Genomic DNA, 19944 nt, shown 5'->3' with positions numbered 1-19944 from the left:
GCAGAGTGAAGGCACAGTAGGAAAGCTCTGAGGACCTAGCTCATGACTCATTCCCAGGGTGGAAGGTTCCTGAAGAAGTCGCCCGTGGTGTGTTCAGTTCCTACTAATCACATGACTAAAGATCTGGTAGGCGTGGCCCCTGTGCATGTCAGAAGTCTGGGGTAGGGCTCTCTGAACAGTAGTAGTCCAGATGTATGCAGACTGCAGTCACTCTGAAGAATCTAGGGAGAATTTGCTCTCTAGTCTTTTCAGGCTCCCGGGGGCAGGGTCAGCTGTATTCCTTTGCAGGACTCCTGCCTGGGCTCAGCCATTGCATCCCTGTCTCTGCTCCTCCCCTCCCTGACAGACAGCCTTCATCTGACCTTGGGCAAGCCTCCATAATCCAGGATCATCACCCCATCTGGGAGCCTCCGTTATGCACATCTGCCAGGCCTCCTTTCCTGTATAAGCTGACTTAGTCACAGGTCCCAGAGATCAGGACACAGACATGTGTGGGAGGGAGGTGGGACTCTGCCCACGCATTCAGCAGAGCTTTGCATCAGGCTTTGGCCTATTTGGGTCCATGCAGATGGCTGAGGCACCATGCATACAGCCATTTTGCTAGACTGACAGCGGAAGCCATGCCCTCTGTCCCTCCCTCTCTGTTCAGCTTCCCTCCTGCTCTGCTCCATCACTCCTGGCACACAGCCTCACTGAACCACTTGTACCAAATAGTAGGGAGCAGCTCCAGGATAACGTGTTCTCCCCTGTGTCCCAGCACCAGGATAACGTGTTCTCCCCTGTGTCCCAGCGCCCTTGTCTATTCCTTACCTGGGATGACAGCCTGGGACTGTGGATGCTCTTCAGATAACGGGCTGTTGGCTAGTGCCTGAGAGGGTTTATATAAAGCTGGCTGTAGGGCAGGGAGGGTTTGGTGGGAGTTTTGTAGACCCCTGAGTAGGCATCCTGTCTTAGTTAGGATTTCTAGTGCTGTGAAGAGGCACCGAGACTACAGCACCTATCTATCATCCACCTACCATCCATCTATCTATCTATCTATCTATCTATCTATCTATCTATTATCTATCTATCTATCATCTATCTATTATCTATCTATCTATTATCTATTATCTATCTATCTATCTATTATCTATCTATCTATTATCTATCTATCTATCTATTATCTATCTATCTATCTATCTATTGTCTATCTATCTATGTATGTATTTATCTGTCACTTTTGTGTTTTGAGACAGGTTTCTTTGTGTAACCCTGGCTGTCCTGGAATCCATTTTGTAGACCAGGCTGGTCTTGAACTCAGAGATCTGCAGGTCTCTGTCTCCTAAGTGTTGGTATTAAAGGCAGTCACTACCACCCAGCAGCCCCTCCCCGCCCTTTTTTTAACTATGGCAACTCTTATAAGGGAAAATATTTCATTGGGGCTGGCTTACGGTTCAGAGGTTTAGTCCATTATCGTCGCAGTAGAAAGCACGGCAGCATGCAGGCAGACTCGGTGCTAGAGAGGTGACTGACAGTTCTTCAGCTGCATCCGCAGGCAGCTGGAAGAGAACAGCCTTGAGCTTTTGAGACCTCAAAGCCTAACCCCCTAGTGACACAGTTTCTCTGACAAAGCCACACCTCCTAATAGTGCCACTCCCTAAGGAATAAGTATTCAAACACACTAGTGTATGAGGACCACACCCAATCAAACCACCACAAGCTCTGAGGCCATAAGGCCGGAGACCCCATAGTCTCCCAGCTACAGGCCTGCCTTAGTGTCTGCCTCGCGCTTGGCTGCCAGCCAAATGCAGTGAGTTGGGAGCACAGTCGGCCTGCAATCGTGGTGCCCAATCACAGTACCGAATTTGGAGGTTTCCTGTCCACTGCAGTAGGGTATGGCCATTGGGCGCAGAATTCGAACTCTTTTGCTGATGGGCTTTAAAATTCCTGGGACGACTTCAGCAAGGAAGTAACATGGTCCAGTGGTCCTTGAAGCAGTCTTTGTGGATGCTGGCGGGAAGCACAGGACTGGGCTAAGGGGGCCAGGAGCCTAAGGGATAGGGGGAGGCTGCAGTATTATTTCTAGTAGAGAGGGTGATGGCTTGGCTGGCCTCACTCCTGCCCCTGTAAAGAGTGTTCAGAGCAGGAGACCAGGGCTCAGCTTCTGGCTCACAGCTCCAATGTCCGACAACTCCTCACCTCTGGTTGGTAAGTGCTGTGGAGTCTAACTTAGAGGCTGTCCTTTCCTGCCTAGGCACCGCCCCCTCTCCCTCCAGCCACTATTTACTTTCAGAGTTGAGTGTCTGCCTCTGCTCTCTTCCCAGAAGAACATGGCCCTGTTCTAGAGACACCCTGGCATCCCTGGGTAGAAGTGCCGATCCAGGGCCTTCTGTGGCCCTAGTGAGTCAGAAGCTTGGCTGGGGAAGGGGATCTGGGTGTGAGTCCAGCTTTGATAAGCCCTGGTCTATACACATTGCTGTCACCTGGGTAATTCTTTAAAAATCCCAGGAGACTTGGCTCCCTCCCCTGCCGGCACACCTGAGCAATCAAATCGAGGTCTCTGGGAAAGACTGTTTCTGCCCCTTTCTAGTTTCTCAGGTGGTTCCAGTGTGCAGCCGAGATAAGCTGTTCTTGTTGGAGACAGGGCACGGTGTGTGACTGACACGCGATTCATTCCACTACACACAGAGTTCTTGCACCATCCACATGATGTCAGTGGGGTCATGAGATGCAGAGCCTACGTGATTATTATTATTATTTTCTGAGACAGGATTTCTCTGTATGTTAGCCCTGGCTGTCCTGGAACTCATTCTGTAGACCAGGCTGGCCTCGAACTTGCAGAATCTGTCTGCCTCCTTGCTGAATGCTGGGAGTAAAGGTGTGCGCCACCACTGCCCAGCAAACCTAGTGTGTTCAATAGGGTGACAGCAAGCAAGCTGTGCTCTGTGAGTTCCCATGTGTGGAGGGAGGCAGGGCACAGAAAACAGAGACTCTGGACAAGTTTTGAAAGACAAACCACTAGCTGGGGAGAAGTGAGCATGGTCAGCCTGACCCTGGGATTGGTGATAGCCTAGGTATAGCTTTCTGAGTCATTACCTACCATCCAACGGTCCCTTGATCCTTTGCAGATCCAACGGCCTGAAAATGGGCAGCCTTAAAAGTGCTGGGTCAAGGGCTGGAAGCTGGCCAGGTCTCCAGGGAACACTGTCCCCTCACACTGCCTGTGTTGGGGAAAGAGGGCAAGGGGGAGTGGTGCTGAGCTTTGGGGTCAAGGATTGTCGATCCGGCCACTCCTGCCTAATGGGAGCATGCTGCAGGACTTTCCCAATTTCTAGAGATGAAGTTGGTCTCTGAGCCAAGTCCCAATGCCAGGGAAGTTCATGCTTATCTAGGGAAATGTGAGCCCATGAAAGCCCGGAGCAAACCCCAAGCACACTCCCTGTACCTGCTTTGCTTCCCAGGCCCTCTCCAGGGACTTCCTTTCTGATGTGAGAATCCTGAGTACCACAGCCATGATCGCATGGGGAACTTAGCCAAATATCTCTGAAGAAGCTTAAAGAATGTGGATAAAGGAAACAGACATTTCTCCGCAGAAGAAATAGCAATGGCCACAAAGTACAGGGCAAGACATTGGACATCATGGGTCATGAAAGAAGTACAAATGACAATGACGTACCATGGGACACCAACTCATGTGACCAGCATCTTAAAAGGAGAAGAAAAAGCAAGTGTTAAAAGGATTGGGGATGTAGGGATGTAGCTTGGTGGCCTAGTTAGTGCTTGCCCAGAGTGTGTGAGACCTGGGGTTTGATCCCCAGCACTATAGGAAAAAGAAAGTTAACCAGAGACTGCCAGATGACCCAGAGATGCACTGGGGTTACACTCTCACTCTCGGGATCCGAGACCTGGCCATTTGATGGGCATCCCAGCTTACACTTCTAGACACAGCAGCTCCATTTGCAGTAGTGGAAGGAGAAAACCTAAATGTTTTTCAATGGATAAACCCATGGCACATCTACGGATTGAATGCACCTGTGAAAATGAACAAGATGCTGATATATGCTGATGAGGATGAACCCTGAAAAAAATGTTTAGTGGAAGAAACTAGACAGGAAAGGACGAATGTCACATGATTTCATTTATCCAAAGTGCTCAGAACAGGTAAAACCATAGAGATAACCCAGACTGCAGGTTTCCTGGGGAGAGGGAGTAACTGGATGCAAAGGCAGGGGAGTCCAACAAACCTGCATGGAAGGCACAGGGGATTGTGTGTGCCCGAGGCTCGTGAAAGGAGGGTAAAGGAGGGTGGTGGTCTGGAGCCAGTGACTTTCAGAATCTAGGGTTTCAGAGGAATCAGACAATCACTTACCAGGTTGGCATCACTGAGAGGAAAGGTAGCAGCCTCACCACTCCTGCCCACCCCCCCCGAGAGCAAGAGTGACAAAAGTTAACAAGTCACTTTCGTGTTGGGTCTTTAGGGCATAAAGGATGCATTCCATAGTGTACACCAGTGGGTTTTTTTTTTTCACACTTGATCTTAGCCAAAGGCTGAGAAGTGATTGTGGGTTTTTTTAAATGGGGGAATTATATATACTTTCTCAGGCTTCTACTGCTTACTAGATGCCATGTTAACCACAGTCACCAAATGTGTGTTGGCTCCTGACTTCCAGAACCTGCTTTCAGGAGAAAGAAAGACTAACACAATGTGTTTGGCAGTGATGGGGGACAAGCTAAGAACAGTGGGCATGAAAAGAATCGGGCTAGGAGGCAGATGACAGCAGGAAGGACAGGCAGTCAGAGGAACCTCAGGAGAGTGGGATGGTTTCCCAGAGTGAGATGGGGAGAGGTTACCACATGGGTAGGAGAGGTGTCCTGACCAGCTGTCATGGTGGCGATATCTAGTAGACAGTTTGGTGTCTCCCACGTGTCCTCCTGGCCCACTGACTGCAGTTACAGTGCAGATGGGGGCTACGCCTGCGGATGGCGTCCCACATCAAGCAACTATACACGGATGTATTTTGTACATAAAGAGTTGATGATGGTCCTGAGGGGTGACCCTCTGTGAACCAGAAGTGTGTGGGGTGTCGTCCTGACTTTTCCAGTTGCTGCGATAAAAGGTCTGAGAAGAGCAACATAAGGAAGGAGGAGTTCTAGTTTTATTTCTGTTGCTGTGATAAAATATCCCCACAGAAGGCAACATCTTGGAGAAGGGGTTTATTCAGCTAACAGTTCCAGATTGCAGTCCATCCCCACGGGGATGCCAAGGCAGGAATGTGAGGGCTGTAGTGCCGAGCAGAGAGAAAATGAATGCATCCTTCCTTGGGTGCTTGCATTTTTCTTACATTCCTCAGGACACCATTGTCTAGGGCAGGGGTTCTCAACCCGTGGGCCTCAACTCCTTTGGGAGTTGCATATCAGATATTCATATTATGATTCACGATAGTAGCAAAATTACAGTTATGAAGTAGCAACAAAATAGTTTTGTGGTTGGTGGTCACCACAACACAAGGAACTACATTAAAGAGTCGCAGCATTAGGAAGGTTGAGAAGCACTGCCCTAGGGAATGCTGCCCTACATCAATTAGCCAAGATAATCTCCCTCACACAAGCCCACAGGCTCAGCTGAAGCTCTCAGGTGATATTTTAGGCTACTGTCAAAGGGACAGTAAAAACTAACCCTCTCAGAAATGTTTGCTTTGTCTCAGTCTGAGAAGACAATCCTTCCGTGGTGGCAGGGATGTGAGGCAGCTGGTCACGCGCATGCCCAGTCCGGAAACGGCGAGATTAATGCGGGCGCCCAACTCACTTCCTCTTTTTCATTCAGATTTGAGCGGCAACTCATTCCACAGTTCCTCAGAAGGTCCCTCAAGTGCCATGGTCCATTACCCAACCCAATCACACATGTTTCCTGGATTTTCTTTTCCTTTCTCTCTCTCTCTCTCTCTCTCTCTCTCTCTCTCTCTCTCTCTCTCTCTCTCACACACACACACACACACACACACGCTCACTGTTCTGGGATCTACTCCCAAGTAAAATGCCTAATGCCTATAGGTGAATTCAAACTAAGACACAGCAAAAGTAGGGAGTTTGAAGCTAAAGAAAATGAAGGATCCCCAAACAGGGTAAGCAGAGGGTGTGGTCGTTTTGAAAAGTAACCCCTGGGTTTATCTATACCAAGGCTGCTGATGTCCTCCAGTCCTATTTGGTGGAGTGGAATGGTAGTGGTGGCCGAGGGCTGTGGGCTGTGGGCTGCGGGCTGTGGGCATGAGGCAGTAGAGACTATGGGGAATTAGGAGAAGCCAGGAGAGGGTCCCTTCTATTTTCAGATTGTTCCCTCCCCCATAGACTCATTCTGGTTGCATTGTACCTCCGATCCTCCACAGAGATCTCCAGGATCCTTTGGGAGGTGGTGCTGTTTCAGAAGTTTTCTTCTGGAATTTTCCCGGATGCACATTCTAACACTCAATGGCCTGGCACCCTTCAGAAGCTGGATTTATCCTCTGCAGTGAGACAGCCCTTGTTCCAGGCTATGCTTGAAAGTGTTGTCTGTCAGCTGCTTCCACATCCAGCCAGCCATCCCCAGCAGAGTGGTAAGCAACAGCCAATGGCAGAAAAAGAGACACAGACATAACATAGACATGTGTTCCAAGTCATTCAGGAAGCCCATGGTGGCCCGAGTCTGTGATGCAGAAAATAGATCTTCCAGATGAAGCCTCAGGGTGATAGGCTAAGCTGTGTGCCTCCAGAGGAGAAGGAGAAAAGGAATCTCTCTCCTTTCTTTCTGGACCCATGGCTACTGGCAGCACAGAGGGCAGTAGGAGCAAGGTACCGTCCTATCAAGTAGGAAAAGTCCAATGGTTGGCCTGGGCCCCACTGCTAACAGCAGGCTCTAAGAACTCTTGTTTTGCTCAGGGCCTCTCAAAGCAGCTGAGGTTTACCCACACCATTCGAATCCTAATTCTAAGGCAGGAGGCCATGGGTTAGAATGGGTAAGAGGCAAGGGAGGAGAGGCAGGTAGAGTGGGAGGGGACTGAGGATTCTAGCCCAAGGAATGGAAGAGAAAAGATAGGGGATGGGGAGAGAGGGGGGAACAGAGAGGGGGAGGGGGAGAGAGGGAGAGGGAGAGAGAGGGAGAGAGAGGGAGAGAGAGGGAGAGAGAGGGAGAGAGAGGGAGAGAGAGGGAGAGAGAGAGAGAGACAGAGAGAGAGAGAGAGAGAGAGAGAGAGAAGTCCTTTAGAATCAACAACATATATCATCCTCTTAAAGTTAGGAGAATAAAACTGTAAATTTTTTTATTAAAATTTAAAGTTTGAATAAACAAGAAGCAGATACATACTGATTGTAAATTTAAAAGCGCCACCAGAACTTTTGCTGTTGTTGCTTTTAAAAAGTAAAACAGTGTCTCACTGTGTAGCTTAGGCAGGCCTAGAACTCATTATATAGCCCAGGCTAGCCTCAGACTCATGGAAATTCTCCTGCCTCAACCTCCCAAGTGTGATTATAGGCAGGAGCCACCTTACCTAGCCATAGGTGCCTTTAAATAACTTTTGTAACCATGATTTATTTATGAAGATGTTAGCATATGCCACTGTATGCTTGCAAGGGCAAAGCACAAGTCTTGGAAGTCTCTTCTCTCTTTCCACCATGTGGGTCTTGAGGATTAAACTCAGATCATCAACGTGAGTAGCAAATGACTTTACCCATAGCATCATCCCACTGGTCCCTGAGAGGAGCTTCAAAATTTTTCTTTCAAAACTATTTTAATTACATGTATGGATATGTCTGACCACATGGGCATAGGTTACATGGGGGCCAGAGGCATCAGATCCCCCTGGAGCTGGAGTTGCAGGCGGCTGTTAGCTGCCTGGCGTGAGTGCTGGGAACTCAATCCAGGTCCTCTGCAAGAGCAGCAAGTGCTCTGAACCACGGAGTCATCTCTCCAGCCCCTCATAGGTGCTTTAAAGGACAAGTCTACGATGATCAGCTCTTAGGCCTCTGGGTTCTGTATGAGCTTTCCTCTGCTACAGAGAACTTCTGCAGGCTGAGGATGTGCTAGAAGCCTTAAACTAGCTCTCAAAAGGAAACTGAGTCACCATCCCTCAGCCCCCACCCCAGGTGTAGGGCAAGTACTCTCCCATGGCCAAATTCCATGACCTCAGGGGATACTGCTGAATCCAGGGTGTTAGATGCTCACAAGAGCCCTCCTAGAGTGGCATGAGTCACAAGGGTCCCACTGATGCCAGCCTAACTCCTTTGTATACCAATGACAGGTGCCCATAAAGGGAAGACCACCCAAGGTAAAAGCAGGGAATCAGAGGCAAAGACCACCCTGATAAAATGTTCTTTGTCCCAAGTTATTGCTTATTGTTGTTTGCCCTGCTCAAGAATAAGTGCAGCTTATGCTGGCCCAGAACCTTCTTTTTATATTTTAAAGTTGTGTGTGTATGCACATAGATGCATATGTGTGTGTATGTGAATATGTATGCGTGTATTGTATTCAAATGTGTATGTGTGTGCATGCAAGTATGTATGTGTGTACCTGTGTGTGTATGCGTGTATGTGCATATACTCACACTCTAGAGCATTTTCCTTTGGCCTTCCTCTGTGCAGAACACACATCTTACCTGCTCAGAGCAGCTACTGTTACCTTTCAGACTCAGTTCAGATGTCACCCATTCAGAAGACAGCCTTGCCCTTTGCACACAGTCAGTCCTCTGTCATGTGGGTCTAAACTGTTTTCATTATCAGCTTGCTGTGGTCTCCTCCATAAAGACTGATACTGCTAACTGTAATACCAGCTTGTAGACTGAGCCTGGAAGTTGAGCTTTCATCTGCCAGATATCTTTTGAGCACCTACTTTGTGCCTGGTATAACTTTAACACTTGACCTCCAGATGAGAGCTGTTACCTCTTGCTCTCGGGTGGGATCTATGGAGTTTCCTCTAGTAGACTGCGTATGAAGGCTCCCCACTGTCTAAAGAAGGAACAAGGCAGGAGAAAGCGAAGCTGCCGGTGCAGCACACAGTGAGCAGGTGCAGGGCCACAGCCATTGCCTCGGGCTCTGTTTCTGGCCTTTCCAATTATTTGTTACTGTGTCCTAAATTATTGCTCAAAGGAGAGGCTCAAGACACAAGGTTTCATTATTTTATGTTTAATAGTATCTCTTGCTGTTCTGGGAAATACAACCTGGCACAAGGAGCCCTGTGGAGTTCCAGTTCCTCTACTGAAGTCTAGTGAGAATTGTATGCATGAAAACAGAGTGCTAGGAAAGGCACTGAAGTCACCAGTCGATGGTCCTGTGCACACAGTAACCAGGGGGTTATCTTCTTGATTTTCAAACCCAAGGTAATTGTCTTTTCATACCCAAGGTAGTTGTCTTTTTGTCACAGTTCATAGTGACCCCAGAATAAAAGATTACTCAAGCAGTATATCTCCAAATATTTGGGGGTGGGTGGGATCAAGTTTGAGGAGCATTCCCAGTTAGGCTCAGTGGGCAGTGTGGGCAACAGTTCCCCTTGCAGTTTCTGGAAGCCTGTATCTGTTTTCTGTCTCCATACATTTGTCCTTTCTAGAATGTCCTAGAAGTGAAACCAGGAGGTAACTGTTTGGGTTTGGCTTCTTACACTAATCGCATGGGCATTCAACTTCATTTGCAATGTCTGGTAGGCTCTCTCTCTTTCACAGAATGGCTGTCTTGCAGTTTATCCCAGGCCTGCTTCCCAGCTCTGAGAGTCCTTAGATGAAATTCAACTAAAACCTCAAGAGACAAAGCAAATGAGAACTGAGATCGAATGATCTGGCTGAGAATGGAGAGGGTGGGGTGGGGCTGTGTCGTGGCCTTGGAAGCTCTATTAGAATCTGGAGGATTCTTTGGGACATACTTCGAAGCCTGATTTTGATGCTTAGAGACAGCGTTTCATTGTCCCTTTTAAAAAGCTTGAGTTTCCTACTGTAATAATTTGGGCTGTCCCCTATGCCTAGGGACACTCAGGTCTGGAACACTCCTAGACATCCACAAGACTCACCGTCTCCATTCCGATATCTTTGCAGAGGCCTCAATTTTCCAACTGCCTCTGTTTAACACTGCAAACTGTCTCCAGGCTCACTCACTCTCCCTCCCCTGTCCAGTCTCTGCTCATAGCCTCTAACTCGGTCCAGCCTGCTAAGCAACAGGATTACTCATTAGGCCTGTCTGCCTGCTGGCAGATAAACGCTGTGTGGTACGGACCTTTGTTTTGCTTCTTTTTCCTGTTGCCGTGGTAAAATAGCCAGACAAGAAGCAGCTTCAGGAGAGAAGGGGTTTATCCATCTCATAATTCTGGGTTGCAGTCCATCATTACATAGACGTCAGGGCAGGAACTTGAAGCAGCCAGTCACATCCACAGTGAGCATTGATGTACGTGCGCTTACAAATCAGTTCACTTTCTCTTTTATACAGTCCTGGGCCCAAACCCAGGAAAAGGTGCCACATCCCTTTAAGATGGGTGCTTCCACATCAGTTAACATAATCAAGTCAGTTCCCACTACACATGCCTACAGGCTAACCTGAGCTAAACAACCCTCACTGAGACTCTTCCCAGGTGATTTGACAATACAAGGAGCTGACAGTTAAAACTGAGTATCTCCTTCTTTTATCTTAAATGCCTAGAGAGTGTCTGGGAAATTGCAAATCAACAACAATGAGAGATCAAATGACAATGGGACCTGATGATCAGATATGAACTGGTGCTGACCAGTTCACTGATTACCTTGGTTATCTTTACATTAAGCACCTGGACTCTCTGGTAAATAGTAATAACGCCAAGTAACAATACAAAAGCTGTAGTAGCCACATGACAATAAGTATGTGTTGTCAGCTATAAAATAACGCCACACTGTATTCACTTCCTAGGTTGCTACAACTATTACCCCAAGTTAGGTAGCTTTCAAAAGCTACCTTGTACCAGAAATGTGTACCACACGGTTCTAGAAGCAAACTTTTAAGTCATGATATCTGCAGGACCCACTCTGCCCGACCCTGGCAGTGACGATCCTTCCTTAACCTCTTCCAGCATCTATCGCACACTCCCAATCATTGGCCTCTTGCTTGATTGGTCAGCTTTCCGTTGCCGAGTCTAACTTTTTTGGGGGTGGGGAGGTAGCTTCATACTTTCCTTTGGCCCTGGAATCCTGGCTGTTTCTCAGTCTCCTTGGCTCAACACTTCTTTTCCTCACCAGACTCTGTACTTAGTGAGATCACCCTGTCTATTCTACACAGAACATTCGAGGAAGGCTGTCCCAAATTCATTTTTCTGCCAGCCATTCAACCTTTTGGCAGACAGAGCCCCGGAAGTGGTCCTTGGAGGAAGGATCCAGGGGCAGGTCGTTTGGTTGGGAGATGACCCCAGAAGATATCGATAGGGTGTGCGAGAGAGAAAAAGAGAACCCAGGTGTCCTTGGGAAGGTTGCAAAGCAAATCGATACTACAGCCACAGCTCCATCTCAGGGGAACCCTGGGAAACAGTGTGGCTCTGCCCTCAGGATGAATCCTCTGGAGGGGAAGACGAAGATGGGCATCCTTCTGGGTGCCTTCCGAGTACCCTGTGCATGGGCTTCAGAGAAGAGAGTTGTATAAATAGAAGCAGAGGGGTGGGTGGACACCACCAACGAATGTTTTGGAACAGTCCTTTCCAAAGAGGTATGCCATTCCACTAACACACGCTGTGAGGCATCTCTTAACCATGTGCCCGGACTAAAGCCACGATGCTGGGTGAGACAGAAGCAGCCCCTGCCCTGGGTGAGACAGAAGCGGCCCCTGCCTCCTGTAGAAGACAAGGGCACTTAAATGGGTTATTGCTTGCTCGTGCTGTGGACACTCTGAGGGCTTTTAGAGGAGGGGATGCCAAGGCTGAGGAGACTGGAGGTATTGGGCAGTTGCAAAGGTTAATAATCCTTGTGTAGGAAAACCATGACTTTGTAGGGGCTGTGTGGAAAGAGCGTGTGCATGCTCTGAGGACCCTGAATGGGAGTGGGATGGGGAAAGGGGGTGGAAGGGAAGCTGCAAATGCTGTGTTGAAGATAAAGAAGAGTTTCTGAAGAGTGGGCATGGCCGAAGCTGATTCATGGTTGGAAAAGTTTTCTCTGTTGGCTGTGTTGACAGTGGGTTATAAGGGGTGTGCCCAAGAATGGTAGGCAGTGGGGGTCTAAACTCTTAAGATATAACTCTCAACGGGTATTTGTGTGTGTGTGTATACATATTCATATACGTACATGTTCCTGTGCATGTGTATAGAGGGGTACATTTGCAGGTCGAAGGGTATCTTCCTTTATAGTTGTTTGCCCTAGCTTTTGAGACAAGGTCTCTCATTGAACCTGGAGCTTACCACTACAGCTAGATCGACTGGGTAGTACACTCTAGGGATACAATTGTCTCTGCCCTGCTAGAGCTGGGATTACAGACAGAGTATCCACACCTAGCTTTTACAGGAGTGTTGGAGACAGAATTGAGGTCTTCATGCTTACATGAGCACTTAACTGATGGAGGCTCCTCCCCCAGCTCCTCTTCTTGTGCCCTGCCCCATTGTAAGAGTGTCTGTTATTTATATATCCTCCCATGGATGGGTACTTGGGCTGCATCCAGTTCAGGATCTCGTGAAGTGTGTTGCTATGACGATTCTAGATGTGCTGGGAGGCTCAAATGCAACCCAGCATCCCTTTCGGCTATGCACATGGTGGCCACAAACGGGATTTTCAGGCATCCTTTTTCAGAGGTTTTCCAGCTTCTCCCTCGTTCTTAGGCAAACAGAGACATCAGGGGCTGTGTGATGGCTTCCCTATACTGAATATGCACACGGTGTTGCTCAGTGTTAATTATCCACTGGAGAGAATGTCGTGGCACCTGGGAGGGGCCTCTGGACATGCCTGTGGGTGATTATCTTGGTTGTATGGAGGTGGGGGTGCCTTCCTGCTGTGGGTAGAAGAAAGGAGCTGAGAAGCAGCAGGCATTCACCTTGCTCTCTACTCCTGAGTGTGGATGTGATGTGACCAGCTCCTTTAAGTTCCTGCCTCCTTGACAGATGCTATCTGAGAACTGAGAGCCAGAATAAACCCTTTCTCCTTTCAATTGATTTTGGCCTAGTATTTTACCATGGTAAAGGGGAAAGAAACTAAGACATTCTCCATAGCTGCCCGCCTCAGGGGAAGGATTTGTCTCCTCTGGATGCCCAATCATCACTTTCAGATGCACGCATACACCATCCTCAAATGGAAAGGGTCCTCCTCTTCCTTAGAGTTCTAGCCTTTCCGTGCCCCACACAACTGTGTGCCTGTGTGAGCATTCCTCGAGCACGTGTGTGTGTGTGTGTGTGTGTGTGTGTGTGTGTGTGTGTGTGTGTGTAAGACAGGGAAAGTAAATCCAGGAAACATGTGTGATTGGGTTGGGTAATGGACCATGGAACTTGAGGGACCTTCTGAGGAACTGTGGAATGAGTTGCCGTTCAAATCTGAATGAAAAAGAGGAAGTGAGTTGGGCGCCGGCATTAATCTCCCCGTTTCCGTGCACATATTTAATGGTCTTCACAGAGACTCTTACTGGGAAAATAACACAGACCAACAATTTCCTATAATTCATAAGATATCTTCCCCCAAAACAATTCTACTGAAAGCTTCTACTCACTAGTGCTCAAGACATGTGTCCACAGACTTGTGTGCCTAGCATATGAGTGATAGTAGCCTTCCTCAAGGGTGTTTGAGCAAAGTCGGGTGTATTTTCTCTCTGAGGCCTTCTCAGAGCTCTGGTGAAGGAAGATCTGAGATGTCCCCTTATGTCCTTCTCTCTGGGGAACATTTTGCAGGTTGTGTGCTCTGAAGACATGACTGGCGAGTCTCCTTCCAGGAGTAGCTAATCTCCACACAGGGGTAGTTAGTGTCCACACAGGGGTAGTTAGTGTCCACACAGGGGTAGTTAGTGTCCACACAGGGGCAGTTAGACTCCACACAGGGGTAGTTAGTGTCCACACAGGGGTAGTTAGTGTCCACACAGGGGTAGTTAGTGTCCACACAGGGGTAGTTAGTGTCCACACAGGGGTAGTTAGACTCCACACAGGGGTAGTTAGACTCCACACAGGGGTAGTTAGTGTCCACACAGGGGTAGTTAGTGTCCACACAGGGGTAGTTAGTGTCCACACAGGGGTAGTTAGACTCCACACAGGGGTAGTTAGTGTCCACACAGGGGTAGTTAGTGTCCACACAGGGGTAGTTAGTGTCCACACAGGGGTAGTTAGACTCCACACAGGGGTAGTTAGACTCCACACAGGGGTAGTTAGACTCCACACAGGGGTAGTTAGTGTCCACACAGGGGTAGTTAGTGTCCACACAGGGGTAGTTAGTGTCCACACAGGGGTAGTTAGTGTCCACACAGGGGCAGTTAGACTCCACACAGGGGTAGTTAGTGTCCACACAGGGGTAGTTAGTGTCCACACAGGGGTAGTTAGTGTCCACACAGGGGTAGTTAGTGTCCACACAGGGGTAGTTAGACTCCACACAGGGGTAGTTAGACTCCACACAGGGGTAGTTAGTGTCCACACAGGGGTAGTTAGTGTCCACACAGGGGCAGTTAGTGTCCACACAGGGGTAGTTAGTGTCCACACAGGGGCAGTTAGTGTCCACACAGGGGTAGTTAGTGTCCACACAGGGGTAGTTAGACTCCACACAGGGGTAGTTAGGAGGCAGAGCTCTTTGAACATTTATTTTTGCTTTGGTTCTTCAGGTCTGTTTCCTCCTACTCCAAAACTGAGGTTGGAGTGAAGCCCACGGCGGCTTCTGTGTCTTTGGACTACCTCGGTGAGCGACAGGACCTAGTCTCCTTTTGTTTTGGGATCCACTTGACCTATGTGGAGCCAACTCACCTGAGTTCATAGAAAATGAACTGGTGAGTTTCCAGGCTCTAATCTCCTAAGCATGCAGCAGGCGTGTGGGGAGGGGGTGGGGGTGAGGGTCCAGCCCTGAGAGGGGGCCCCTCGGTAATCCCAGAGGGCTTTGTGCCTATGCATCCTTTGGGCCTTTTCCTCCAAGTATTTTTGCCTCCTTAGCAGTTGCCCACCTTAAAATTGAAACCCACCCCTCCTCCACCTCCTATTTATCTGCCGCATCTTAGCATACCATAATGCCAGCTATTGTCTTCTTTCCTATCCAACCCAGCATAAATCCTGAGAGGCCAGGGATTTTTCTCTGAACCTAGGGCTTCACATGTGCCAGGCAAACGCTATACCACGGAGCTAATCCCCATCAAGGACACGGTTTTTAAGGATCTTGTTCTGGCTTCTCAGATCTGAGAGTGCTGCCAGGCACATTCTAGGTACCCAGTAAATGTAATCATTTGCCACGTGAAGGTGGGGCACAGGGCTGGGAGATGGCTCAGTGTATGAGAGTGCTCCGCTGCACAAGTCATTAGCACCACATCAAAGACAGGCATGGGTATAGATAGATACCTGTAAGCCTAGCATCCGGGTTCCTGAGGGCTTGCTGGCCAGCCACTGAAGTGGTGAGCTTCCACTGCAGTGAGAGACTGCATCAAGAAAACACTACAGCCGACAATAGAGGAAGCCATCTGACGCGCATACACCACACACATGAGGGACCTATTCTCAGAGAAGTACATCTTTGGATATTTTATCTTGTGAACATTGTAAAATGCTCCTACATGAACTAGAGGGTTCAGGCCAGCCATTCGTGATGCAATTGAGAGACATGTAAAATGTGAGATGTCCGAGGCTGTGGCTCACAAGGCGGCACACTCACGGTGAGCAGGTTTTCTTAGACATAGAAGTACACTCTAACATACCAATAAAATACAGAAGAGCAAGTATGTAAATCAGGTACCGTGACAGCTAGTGTTAATCGTCAACTTGACAGGATGAAGGATCACCTGAGACCCGGGCCTCTGGGCATACTTGTGGGGGATTACTGTGATTGTATCAATTGATGTTGGAAGATCCGTCAGATCTTGTTTGGATTTTTGCTTCTGCTCCTAGGAGGTGCAGTTGGCAGTCTGTTCTGAAGGAGAGCAGGCTCCTGCAGCCAACTTCCTTAGGAGCAATGTCTATATGTACGTGCTCTGAGTCAGGCACACACGGGGAGACACGCAGACTCCAAATCCTACTGTACAAATACACACAATGGTGAGTGCATCCATACCAGACAACAGGTCTTTCTTTTTAGTTTTGGCTTGTGCCTGTGTCTGTGGTGTGCAAACGTTTCACGTGGGTTTTTCTTAGTTATGTTTTCTATGACCGTGATAAAGACTGTGACCAAATGCAACTTGGGGAGGAAGGGATTTAATCCATCTTCCAGTTAATGGTCCACCACTGAGGGCAGAAGCCTCAGAGACAGGAGGCTTACTGCTTTGCTCTGCCTGCTTTCTTACATCATCTAGAACCACCTGCCCAGGGATGGCCCCACCCACAGTGAGTTGGGCCCACCCACACCAATCCTTAATGAAGGGAATGCCCTACAGACTTGCCTATAGGCAACATGACATTTTCCCAACTGTTTCCTTTTCCCAAATAACTCTAGACTGTCAAGTTGACAAGAAACTAACCATAATGTTTATATGTATTTGGGTGCATGTGTGTATATGAGTGGAGCCTACACAGTGATGTCAGGTGGCCTCCTCAATTACTCTCCTTAAAATTTGAGGCAGGGTCTATCACCTGAACCCAGGGCTCACCAGTCCCGTCCCACTAGTGTAACTAGTCAGCTTCCTGCCAGGACTAACTTGTCTAGTCTGAGCCGTGGAATTACAGGTGGGCTGCCACGTCCACCTGGCATTTACGTAGAAGCAGAGGATTGACCATGGTCTACTTTACCCACTGAGCTAATCTACCAGCTGCCTTTGCTTTGTTTCTATTGGTGTGTGTACACGTACGCATTCACAGAAAGTGAAAGTGGACAAATACGGTCTGATATGCAGTTCCCTTCTCACTGTGGGTCCCTGTGCTCCACTTGTCTTCCCCAAAGGCAGGCTCTGGAAAGATTTCTTGTCCGTGCTTCAGACCTATTTGGTGCATTTTAACATTTTCTTTTTCTCGAAAGTCATAGCACAGCGCACACCCCCTTCAGCATGCTGCTTCCCCCGCCCCCCACTTAATATGTCTCAGAGGCACTTTCATCCCAGAGCATAAAGAGAAACTTTTAAAAGCCCGGAGAGCGCTCCATAGGAGGGTCTAGTGGACTTAACCCATCCACGGGTATGGTTGATGAGTCTTTGCCCATCAAAAGCAAAGACAAATGTGTACCAGTTTTTCAGAGAGGAAGGAAAGGAGGGAGGGAGGGAGGGAGGGGGGAGGGAGAGCAACCCACGAATATGGGTTTGGAATCTGATAAACATTTATTGGGCACACGTTTCAAGTACCAGGCTTGTTGTTAGACTGCAGAGTTCTGGCCCTTGAAGCCAACCTAACAATGCCTCTCAAAGCTCTGTGGCTTCCCCTGCTCTGTGGGGATTCCTCGTGGCTTCTATAACAGGGTGAGGAGAGGGGAAAAGCAGAGGCAGGGCTGTCTGGCTTTGAATGGTTCTCCAGGCTGGGCTTTATGTGTAGGCACTCAGCCACAAACACGGTGGCACCCCTTGTATAGGGGCATGTGGGCAGCCTAGGGTTATGAGTTTTCCATGATATATTTAGAAGGAACCCTTGAGTAGTGCCCAGAGCCGGAGCGTAAATAGCTGCTTACACGGTCATTTACAGCGAACACAGAGAGTGGCTGTAATTGCAGAGCGCAGGAAATGCAGTGCTTGAGAGCCGTTCTGAAATGACATGCTATGTGACCCAATATTTTCCCAGAACGCAGAGGCTTCTTTGATCTCTGAGGCAAACCGCCCTTGCACAATGACTGGTTCACAGCAGCTCTCCAGACAGACAGGCCCATCGTGTGGAGTGGGGGTTGATGGCTAGGACAACCTGAACTAAGCACCCCTAGCTCGGAGCACTGCCTGACTTCTCCCAGAGACAGACATGAACGGAGTTCATGGAGATTACTAGGAAGGTTATTCCTCTAGGTACTAGAGGTGAGAAGGGAAGACAAGGAAGCCTATGTTGATAGGCAGTGTCGGAAACAGAGAATCCTTCAGAACTGTCCAGCAACGGGCGTTCACTCCGTCAACATCCAACCATCACTGAACAGAGACTTCTTGGGAGGAAGTTATGGTGGAGCCTCTAATTTCCTCTGCCTGGTACGCAAGAGAGAAGCTGCTGATTTGGCTCTGTGGGAATTTGATGGAACCTCCTGTCTTATTTATTCCGTGTTCTATTGCTGTGAAGAGACATTATGATCAGGTCAACTCTTATAAATGTGGATCAGGTCAACATTTAATTGGGGCTGGCTTACAGTTTCAGAGGTTTAGTTCATTATCATCATGGTGGGGAGCATGGTGGCACACAGGCAGACATGGTTCTGGAAAAGCTGGGGTTCTACATCTGGATGCAAAGGCAGCTGGAAGAGAGAGTGAGCCACTGGGCCAGGCTTGAGCTTCTGAAACCTCACCTCCAGTGACACACTTCCTCCAACAAGGTCATGCCTACCCCAACAAGGCCACACCTCCTAATCTTTCTTGAGTAGTGTCACTCTCTGGTGACTAAGCCTATGGGGGCCATTCTTATTCAAACTACCACACTTCCTGACTGGTAAATTCTGTCAAAAGATCCTCTGAGTTCCTTTTTTTTTTTTTTTAAAGATTTGATTAATTAATTAATTTTGTTTTTAAAAAACCTGTTATTGATTCTTTGTGAACTTCACATCATGTACCCCAATCCCACTCATCTCCCCATCCCTCCATATCTGCCCTCTGCCCTCGCAACCTGCAGATTGTGAGAAACAAACAAACATCCTAAGTGGAAGCTGCAGTGTGTCACGGTGTGTCATACACCACACCCTTTTGCCCAAACAGCTTTTCTTGCAAATGCTCATTGCAGAGTCATTGGTCTGGTTTGAAGCCTCTGGCTTCTGCTACACCATCAATACTGGATCCTCACAGATATCCCGTTGTTACCCTCTGTCATCAGATCTGTAGGTCTGGCCCCTTCATGCACTCCAGCAGTACATAGAGGGAGTAGATGCTGGCGCGGGCTAATTCAAAACCCTGGAGCTGGGCCTGGGTCCTAGCTGAGATGATCAGCCTGACAGATCTCCCATGATCACACCTTTAGGGCCAGCTCTCCTGCTCCCACTCCTCTGGGTCTTTTCTCCAGCACTGCCTGGATGAGGGGTGGGGCCATCTCACCTGCTTTCCTGTCCTTGGGGCAGCTTTCCCCCATTGCTCAGGAGAGGGGTGGGGCCAGCTCTTGGGCCAAGGCATTGAGGTGGCAAGAGGTGAGAGGGAGGGGGCATCTCTTTTGCATACTATCATACATCCAATGAGGGGAGGGGTCATTTCTCCCTCGCTCACACCCTGCAACCAAGCCCAGTCCTACACAACTGTGTGTTGCAGTTGGTGAAGGGCAGGACAAGCTCTGCACAGCCCTCGAACATCAACATGGCCCCACATGGCAGCCCAGACCAGGTGTCTGCATGGCCTTTGGTTCTCATATACCCCCGCTGCTACAGGCCATGGACACAGACAAGGCTCTCAGCAGCAGCATGGTTCAGGACCTCAGCATGGCCTCAGGTGGAACTGCTGGCTACTCACATCAGGCTGCTCCTCACGACCCTCCATCTCCAGTTCTGCCTCTCTTCATCATCCTCACACGGCTATGCTTCTCTTTCTCTTCTATCTCTCCAGCACTTACCTGCTCATCTGAGAGGTCCTCGGGGGCTCTGGGTGTCTGAGGTCATCTGAGAAGTGCTGTGACCCCCGACCCCTGCTATGTGGTGCCAGGTGGGGGGGTCTTCTGTCCTCCTGAACCACCTTTCACCAGCAGGATCCCCAGAGTTCTACGTGCTAAACAAGAGCTGAACAAGACAAGATGAACTCCCGGATGCATCTGTGGACTTA

General features: G+C 48.8%; 1 long non-coding RNA gene across 2 annotated transcripts; it reads right to left on the bottom strand.

The window, feature by feature from the left end:
• Positions 1-1402: 1402 nt before the first annotated feature.
• Positions 1403-6794, bottom strand: LOC120101722 (uncharacterized). 2 transcript variants are annotated; one of them, XR_005502520.2, is made up of 3 exons: positions 6347-6794; positions 3080-3200; positions 1403-1538 (listed from the first exon to the last, which is right to left on the bottom strand). It is a non-coding gene; the product is annotated as an uncharacterized LOC120101722 (long non-coding RNA). The 2 variants fall into 2 exon arrangements; XR_005502519.1 differs by lacking the exon at positions 1403-1538 and adding an exon at positions 1908-2029.
• Between the last annotated feature and the right edge of the window lie 13150 nt (positions 6795-19944).

Source organism: Rattus norvegicus, chromosome 3 (assembly GCF_036323735.1).
Source record: "Rattus norvegicus strain BN/NHsdMcwi chromosome 3, GRCr8, whole genome shotgun sequence".
NCBI lineage: Eukaryota > Metazoa > Chordata > Mammalia > Rodentia > Muridae > Rattus > Rattus norvegicus.
This window is presented reverse-complemented; position numbering and strand designations above follow the sequence as displayed.